Raw genomic sequence first — 10,228 nt, forward strand, 5'->3', positions numbered from 1 at the left:
ATCTTAGAATAAATAATACTGACAGAAATGGAACCAACAGAAATGTGTTATTTGGACTTGATGCCTTCATGTCTCCAGGGTTTATACATTCCTTTCATTCCAACATGAAGTATACCTTAGTTAACTTCATTTTTTGAGCAGAAAGGCATATATTTTATCTGAAGGTGAAAGTGTGCTCCTCCCTTGATATAAATCATGAGCACTCTTTGAGATTGCTTTTCTAAGGGAGATGATCAAATATTTTTCTCCTTGCCCCAAGCAATTAAGACTTTTCTAAAGAACAAAGGGAAAGCAGAAAATCATGCTAACAATTAGAAATGTAAACGTTGGAAAATAAAAATTAATAAAAAATTTAAGATGCAGACAACCATTAAGTAATTCATACAGGCAAAGTGAAGATGTTTTAGAACTGCAGTTTCCCCTCCACCCGCACCCGCCGGAGCCTGTTCGTGTGGACTGATCAGAGTCCGCGAATTCTCCACTCTGAGCCCCTCAGGACCACCCCCACTCCAGCTTTCTATCCTCTGAAAACACTTAAGAATAATGTCCCTGCATCAGTTTTTACTAGAGCCAATCACCTATCATGCTTGGAACAGGGAGCATAACCAGATTGCCCTTAGCCCCAATAATCATGAAGTGCACATCTATAAGAAGTACGGGGAGCCAGTGGCTGAAAGCTCATGAACTCAAGGAGTACAATGGACACATCACAGGTATTGTCTAGGCTCCCAAGAGTGACCACATCCTCACTTGTGGGGCAGACTGCAATGCCTATGTCTGGAGTCAGAAAGATGGCGTCTGGAAGCCCACCCTGGTGATCCTGAGGATCAATCTTGCAGCCACTTTTGTGAAATAGTCCCCTCAAGAGAACAAATTTGCTGTGGGAAATGGAGCACGACTCATTTCTGTTTGCTACTTCCAGTCTGAAAATGACTGATGGGTAAGCAAGCACATTAAAAAGCCAATTTGCTCCACAATCCTCAACTTGGATTGCCATCCCAACAACTTTTGCTGGCAGCAGGATCGTGCGACTTCAAATGCAGAGTATTTTCTGCCTACATTAAAGAAGTGGATGAAAAGCCAGCCAGTGCACCCTGGGGCAGCAAGATGCCTTTTGGCCAGTTGATGTCAGAGTTTGGTGGCAGTGGCACTGGCGGCTGGGTCCATGGGGTCAACTTCTCTGCCAGTGGGAGCTATCTGGCCTGGGTCAGCCAGACAGCACCGTGTCTGTTGCTGATGCCTCAAAAAATATCCAGGTCTCAACTCTGAAAACGGAGTTCCTGCCACTCCTGAGTGTATCATTTGTCTCGAAGAATAGTGTTGTGGCTGCTGACCATGACTTCTGCCTGTTGCTGTTTAAATATAATGACCACGGCTGTTTGACCTTTGTCTCCAAGCTGGATATTCTAAAGCAGAGTATCCAATGCAACATGTGTGTCATGGAAAGCTTCCATAACATGGACAAGAGGGCCACCACCCAGGACTGCAATACAGCCTTGGAAACGCTGCACCAGAACAGCATCACTCAAGTGTCTATTTATGAGGTGGACAAACAAGATTGTCGCAAATTTTGCACTACTGGCATCATGGAACCATGACAATTTGGGATTTCAAGACCTTATAGTCTTTGATCCAGGGTCTCCGGATAATGTGAAGCTGTGTGAGCCTCCGGTGTCCAGCAGGAGAAACATGGCTGCCTGGCCCTCTGCCCCCAGCGTGACGGTGAGGAGAGCAGCCACAGGAAATCCTGTAAACACATATTACGCAAACCTTGTGTGTTTCTGTTTAAATATAATTGGTGAAAGTGTTGGTTTTTCAAAGGCAACAGTGGTTTGTTTTGTTTTGTTTTGTTTTTGCTATTTCATTCCATTCTTGACCAAAGCTTCTGTTCAAGTAGTTCATTATGAAAAATTGTCACATTAACTTAAAGGAAAGAGTGAGGGAGATATGTAAAATGTCTGCTAGAAAATTAAGTAAAAATCCCAAATGTGAAAAAAAAAAAAAAAGCTGCAGTTTCCCACACTAGGGATATCTTCCAAGCTGCATACAATAAAACTGTAAGCTATTAACATATTCAAGAAAGAGGATTAAAATAAATGTACACCAAAATTCTGATAAAAAATGCCCTTATGATTTATGTAAATTCAAAATCTTTCAAAACTGTTACACTCAGGATGACAATGTCTTGGAAAATTTCCAGAGAAAACTCATGATGGTTGACCAGAGAAGTATTAGATATGGTGCAGTAAGGAAATGTATGCTTAGTTTTATTGGAAGAAAAGATACCATATAGAAACACAACTATTGTCCTAATCAAATCTGAGATATACATGCATTATTTTCACATAATCAAAATAACATGATTTTTGAGGAATAGTCATATTTTAATCCAATAGAAATACATATATAACACACATAAACACAAAATCAGTTTCATTGTAGAGAGTATTCAAATAGCTGTTGAAGAATTTGCTCCACAAACTAAAGAATAAACTTCTCTGTTTTCATTTAGATAAATATTGTACAATTTAAAAAAAAAAAATTTTGAAAAACTCTTCAAGGTAAGTAAACCACCATTGGCAATAATAAAGTAGTGCCACAATGCCTCTTAAGTGTGCATAGTTTGTTAGAACTAGAATTGAAAGCCTTTCTTTTATCATTCTTTGGGGTTTTGTTACTTTTATCTTTTAAAATTTAAATATCATTTCATGTTTCAATTTTGGTAAAGTTTACAAAACATAACATTTATATTTGGGAGATATACACCTCAGTGTACTATAAATAGAATCTCATTGTGCAACCATCACTACCATCCCTCTCCAGAAATCTTTTTTTTTGTTTGTTTGTTCATTTGTTTTTGAGAGAGAGAGAGAGAGAGAGAGAGAGAGAGAGAGAGAGAGAGAGAGAATTTTTTTGATATTTATTTTTTAGTTTTCGGTGAACACAACATCTTTATTTTACTTTTATGTGGTGTTAAGGATAGAGCCCCGCGCATGCCAGGAGACTGTGCTACTGCTTGAGCCACAACCCCAGCCCCTCCAGAAATCTTTTGATGTTTACACACTGACAATCTATACCATTAAAAAATAAATTCACATTATATCCACCTCCAACAAAAGGCAACTACTGTTCTACTCTATTCCTACAAATTTGTCTACCCTAAGTAACTCATGTAAGTAGAATCACACAATATTTGATTTAGCACAATGTTTTTAGGATTCATCCAGAACATAGCATGTGTCAGAATTTCAACCTTTTCCTCATATATAAATTTCATTTTCATTGAGATAATTGTTATTTATTTACTTTGAGTTGAATGATAAAATATTATTAAAAACATGATATTTGAGGTACATCCTCATTTTTGGAATGGTCAATTCAAGGAAATGCATACAATTACAAAAAAAAATGCTTTTCCCAACATACAAAAAGCTATTTGAAAAGATAATGAAAATTTTAGATTATGCATCAAAAATAATGAATGATTCAATATTTCAAACTGAAGATTACATGTATGTAATATTAAAAATGGTACCCAAGAAATTCAGGCTGGAGACATGGAAGGGATTATGACTCAGTTTTCCTTTTGGTCTTGTAGTTCACAGGACCAGCTGCAGAAAGTCCAGAAGCTGGTCAGGCAGGCACAATTGTACTTGGGGTTTGATCCATGGATGTCCACATTCATGGATGGTGAAGTATGTGAGAACTGTGGAAGGTAAGTTATCATACCTTGTGAATGAAGTTCTCTAGAGGCTGTGAGATCCAGATTCCCAGCAGAGATTGGACTCTGCTTGGCCCTAGTTCTGAATTTCTGATCAGAGCTAAACACCAGTTGTGCATCACTGGAACTCCCATTTAGAACTTTGCATCAGTCCTGCCCTAGGAGAGCATCAATCTGTTCTGGAGACACAACCTTCCAATGGTCAGAACTTCCTATTATGTCCTACCTTATAATGGTGAGACTGGAAACTGAGAGTTTTTACACAGAGCTTCAGTTCCAGACTACTTCATCAGGCAGATTGGTAAGCAACACAAAGAGGACTAGTTTGACAATCCTCAACAATAAGTAGTACACAGCCCCCCAAAAAAATGGAAAGAAGGACATTAGTGCATAGACAGTGAACAACCATCCTGGTCAATGCATCAACCACCTTGAAGAAGTTATTCCCTTCAATGAATAACCCAATCAATTAATGGGGAAAAGTACAAAGAGATATTTCTCAAATAAACAAATACAAATGGCTACCAAATATATATTTTGAAAAATGTTTAATATCCTTAGCAATCAGGGAAATGCAAATCAAAAGTACATAATAATTCATTTCACTACAGTTAGAATGGCATTCATCAAGAATGCAAAAGACAGTGTTGTGAGAATATGAGGGTAAAGGTATATTTATACACTGTTGGCTAGACTGCAAATTAGACTGAAAAACCTTTTCAGAAAGCAATATGCAGATTCTTCAAAAGACTAGGAAAGGTACTACCATATTACCTGTTACATCACTCGTTGATGTTTAGCCAAAAGATTTAAAATTAGTATACTGTAGTAATACATGGATGTTATTGTTTATAGAAGTACAATTAACACTAGTCAAGTTATGGAATCACCTAGATATTCCTCAAAAGAGCAATAGATAACAAAAATGTGGTATTTGTACACAACAGAGTTTTACTGAGTCATAAAGAAGAATGAAATTAAATTGTTCATGCATAAATGAATGGTATAGAGGAAAATCATGGTAAATAAAATAAGTTACACTCTAAAAAACAAAGATAGAATATATTCTTTCATATGAAAAAGTTAGAAAGAGAAAATAAAGGAATATTTTTAAAGGGGGAGAAATTTATGAAAATAGAATGAAGACCAATCAAGGGCATAGGGAAGAGGAGGTTTTGGGGAAGTTCTGACAAGGGAAATCTTATTACGCTATATCTATGTATGAATATATCACAATGAACTGGATACACACAAACACACACACACACACTGCACTAAATAAAATAACAATAACTATAATAAAATAGAGAGCAATAGAGTATAAAAAGCAGAACAGGAAAGGGAGGAGAGGAGGAATAGGAAGGTATTGGGAAATGAGATTGATCAAATTATATTATGTGCATGTACAAATATGGCTTAATTTTGGTACATAATAAACATAGCATATAATAAGTTTGGTACTACTATGTACAATTTCAGTGAGTCAATAAAAATGTAGATTCTGACAGGGAGGTAGAGCAAGATGATAGATGAGGATTTTCCAATAAATATTCTTCCATAGAAATATAAAGATGAAAATTATTCACAAGAACTAAGGAACCAGGGCTGGGGATGTGGCTCAAGTTGTAGCGTGCTTGCCTGGCATGCGTGCGGCCCGGGTTGGATCCTCAGCACCACAAAGATGTTGTGTCTGCCAAAAACTAAAAAATAAATATTAAGAAATTTCTCTCTCTCTCTCTCTCTCTCTCTCTCTCTCTCTCTCTCTCTCTCTCTCTAAAAAAGAAAAAAGAAAAAGAAAAAAAAAACAACAGAACTAAGGAACCAGGTGAGAGATCAGGTTTTGGTTGTTATGTAATTATAATGAGACAAATTTAAGATTATAGGAAAGATAATTTTATATTATCCAAGTCACCACTATCTATTCCAAGGTTAGGACAGTGCAGATATTTACCATGTACTTGAAGAGAGGAGGGGAAAGCTAGCATAGATTTTATTTGAAACCCAACACTGGGCCATCAAGTAAAATCCTAGAGGAGGTACACATCTACAGAGCCTGATCACAGGCCAGGACTCATATAGTAAAACTTCAGTCTTGCCCCAGTGCCAGGTGGGAAATAGCCATTTGGAAAGAGATTTATTCTTCTGAAAAAAAGTAACAGATGGAAGAATATAGGACATTTTAGGCTCCAGTAAAACCAAAATATAGGCATGCTTCAGTGGTTGTGGGCTTCAGACACACCCTAGTGCAATTACGGCCTCGGGGGTCATGTACTTTAGGTACATCTAAATTTCACAAACATTGAGGGCCATAAGATTCCAATCCAGCATGGTGTCTGCCATGGAAGACCAGGAGTTATAATGGCAGTAGACAGCAAATGATCAAGGATCGCTTCAGAAATTCTACACAAAATCTACAGTATACATCTATTAAATTCTCCAAAGATATAGAGTGATTGGATCAACTTAAAAAATACCAAAATACATGTTGCCTCCAAAATATGTAAGACACAAAATACTGAAAGTGAAGTGATGAAAAAAAAATATTTCATGCAAATACAAACAAAAAGGAGTAGAAATAGCTATACCTATATAAGACCAAATAGTCTTTAACTCAAAAACAGTAAATCGAAATGAAGAACACTACTATATCATGATAAAGAGATATACAGGATATAACACTTGTAAATACATATGAACTAAATGTCAGAGAGCCTCTTTTTATAACTAAAATATTGAGATATCTAGAGAGAGGGATAACTTGCAATGCAATAATAATAGGTGATTTAAAAAATCCACTTTTCAGCCATAACATATCACTCATAGAGAAAAATAAACCACAAAAGACTTTAAACTTAGAATATGCTGTAGAGCAAATGAATCAGATAAATATGCATAATATTCCACCTGACATGTACAGATTTTCAACTGCCTATTGAACATTCTACAGAACAGAAAGAACTAGGTTTGGCCACAAAACAGCTCTTAAATTTTTTGAGATGAGTGAAATCAAGTATCTTTTCTGACAATAACAGGACAATATGAGAAAATAATAACAGAAGAAAATTTAGAAAATTCACAAATATGTAGAAATTAATCGTACCAGATATTCTTGAGTGGCCAATAGCTAAATAAAGAACATAAAATGGAAACTTATAATTTTTCAAAATTAAAATGGAATACAATATTTATATTTTAATACTGAAATGAATAGAATAAAGAGATATTTAATATGATTTTTCATTATCATAATCATGAGTCTTCTTAATGAATGAGAAGACACCAAAGTCATATTAACAAAGAATCACAACCAGGAAAAATATCTGTACAAATTTGGAACAGCCAGGAAGATCTTCTTATCTGTGAAAACTATGAGAAATAAATAATCTGCATTTCTGAAAAGCAATTTGATTACTTCAACAGTTAATATGAGTATCATTTGATATGGGAAATACATGAAAGGTGATTGATTGGCCTTGAAGATTCTCAGAGACTTGACAGAGAGATTTGCCCCTTTCCATTTTTTCTTTTCTGTGAGAACACAGTAATTCTACCCTCAAAAGGCTAGAGCAACAATGTGCAGAGTTGGAAGCTGAAACTGAGTCCTTATAGACATCAAACCTACTGGTGTCTATCTCATGGATAGTCTGCTTACAGGACTGTGAGAAACAAGCTGGTATTTTTATAAAATAGACAGGTATCATTTATAAATTACATAGCCTGGAGTATTTTATTACTGTAGCAGAAACAGACAAGGAAGCTAACAAAACTTAAATATTATTATAGAACTAGGTATGTTGTGTGACAGAAAATTAAGTGTGTAGTCATGTGGAGTTTAATTCCTATGTTTACTGTTCAATGTGCTGTGCATTGTATATACTACAAGGGGAAACAAAAAGATCTTTTGGAATTTTCTGGCAGGTCTTCTGGTATGATCAAGATCTAAACAAATCACTGGAAGAAAAATTAAATCTTATCATGAAGAAGAATCAATTGTAACTCAGACACACTCATTAAAAATGTCAGATAGCTAATGCTCACCAATTCTCAAAAGTCTTGAACTTTGGTAGATTTAATTGGGAAAAATTTATTAACTTTTGAATGGCCATATTTGTGGCTGTTGCAAGCTCATTGTCAGAAGAAGTACACAAATTACTTAGGAAAAAATTTTAAAATCCTTTGATATAAAATAACATTATTAAACATTTTTATTAGCTAAGGTGTCATTTGGCTACCTTAGACTATATACTGAGAGATATAGTGTTTTTAGATTGGGGAAAATAACACAAAGATTTCTGTCAAAATCATAGTTAGAGAGACTAGTAAGATTTTTTTCTGACTCCTGTCTTTAGTTATCTTGTGTGCTGGGTGAATGTGATTACCACATTCTAAGTCTCTAAAAGATTACTCCTTATGGAAATATGGATGTCATTCACACTCTAAAAAATCAGAAGCTCCTAAAATTACATTTTTAAAAATCTCATAATAAAGAATACTGAGAGAATTGGTGGGGAAACACCACAGAAGTGTTTATTTCGGTGAGGACTTTCACATCTAAGCAAGTCTGTATTCTATTTATTCCAACATGAAAAATGAATTAGTTAATTTTATCAAAGCTATGTCTTTAAAAAGTCATATTTTTATCTGAATGTGAAAGTGTGCTCTACACCTGATAAAAATCATGGACATTCCTGAAATTGCTTTTTCAAGAAAGATGACAAAAATTCTTTTCTCATTGTTCCAAACAAGCAATACAGTCCTGAGAAACAAAAGGAAAACAAGAAATCATGCCCAGAATTAAACATTTAAGTTTTGAGACATTTTTCACAAAACTAGAAAAAAGCAGTCCTAAAATTCATTTGGAAGAATAAGACACCCAGAATAGCCAAAGCTATTCTTAGCAAGAACAGTGATGCTGGAATCATCACAATACCTGACCTTAAATTATATTACAGACATATAGTAACAAAAGTAGCATGGAATTTGCATCAAAATAAACACAAAGGTCACTGGAATAAAATAAAAGATACAGGGAAAAATCAGTGCACTTACAGTCATCTGATACTTGACAAAGTTACCAAAAATATGTGTTGATAATAGTGGCAGGAAAAGGAGTGTCCAAATGCAGAAAATGAAAAAATATCCCTTCACAAAAGTCAAAATAGAGTGTTTTATAGACTCAGGAATTCAATTAGGAACTTTGGAACTTCCAGAAGAAAATAAATGATTAAAATTCCATCATATTGGCATTCTCACCAAATTCCTCAACAAGACCCCTAAAGCTCAAGAAATAAAATGCCATCAGATTAAAAAGATTCTACATAGCAAATGAAATTATTGAATGTGAGAAAAGACAAAGAAGACTGGAACAAAATCTTGGCCAGCTACTCCTCTAAAAAAGAATTAACATCCATAATATATAAAGAACTCAAATAGCTTAACACCAGACAGACACAAATAATGCAAGCAGATAGGATGGAGTGGAGAGGAGTGAAATGAAGTGATGAAGAATAAGTGCAGAAGTGAAGTGTTCACTCCTCCCTGCTGGGAGCTTATTAACTCAAAGAACACATATCTCCCATTACCATAACTATATTCTAATTAGTATTTCTTTAACCCAAGTGCTATCTAACAGAGATAAGGTCCAGGTTAATACAAACACAATTCCTTCTCTCCAAGGACATTCCTAAGGAAACCCGATAGTGCCTGCATAGTTGTCTTATTACCTCAGAAGGAGGATGTCGGGTATTCCAATCATGGGAATTAGGGTTTCAGTTGCCCCCCTGGCCTTTTGCTCATGGGGGAATGTTTCCCTGTCTATTTCCATGGTCAAAATACCTACTCAGAACATATAAGCAGAAGGCATAGTGGAGGAGAGCTTCTCAGTTCACTGTAGTAGAGACCTTGAGTGTTAAGGAGCCAAGAACAATATAATACCCAAGAACATACCCCCAGTGACCTACTTCTTCCTCTCATAATCAACCTGCTTATAGTTGAAACCCATTAATCCATTCAAATGATTAATTCATCAAATGGTTTAAGCTGCTGATTAATTTAAACCTTCATAACCTGATCATTTCACCTTTAACCATTTCTGCATTTTCTCACACATAAATTTTCAGGGAATACCTCATATCTAATCCATATCAATTCCAATCATTTGAACTCAACCAGAAGTAAGATATCAAGTAGCCATATTGATCCAGCCTCCTAAGGCACAACAGAGTACAAACTGTACAAAACATAAGAGAGGCTATTACCTTTGCATTAGGCACATGCTTAGCTCCAATATACCAGATCAAACCAAAATGTAGTCACTCATGATACCTATCACCCAATCAGAATACAACATTGAGTAAGCAGACCTATCCCCAAACAGAAAAGATTTTCCTGAAAGAGGGCATTCCAATCTACCTGACACAGCATGATAGCCATGTTTTCTTCTTTTTAACAGGCACCAAATATTAACCAGAAGCAAGGAGACATTTACCAACCAATGTTTCTTTTTTA

At 35.4% G+C, this 10,228-nt stretch overlaps 1 pseudogene; it reads left to right on the forward strand.

The window, feature by feature from the left end:
- Positions 1-509: 509 nt before the first annotated feature.
- Positions 510-1,654, forward strand: LOC101977539 (actin-related protein 2/3 complex subunit 1A pseudogene; annotated as a pseudogene).
- The last annotated feature ends 8,574 nt before the right edge of the window (positions 1,655-10,228 follow it).

The sequence above is a fragment of the Ictidomys tridecemlineatus genome, chromosome 8 (assembly GCF_052094955.1).
Source record: "Ictidomys tridecemlineatus isolate mIctTri1 chromosome 8, mIctTri1.hap1, whole genome shotgun sequence".
Classification (NCBI taxonomy): domain Eukaryota; kingdom Metazoa; phylum Chordata; class Mammalia; order Rodentia; family Sciuridae; genus Ictidomys; species Ictidomys tridecemlineatus.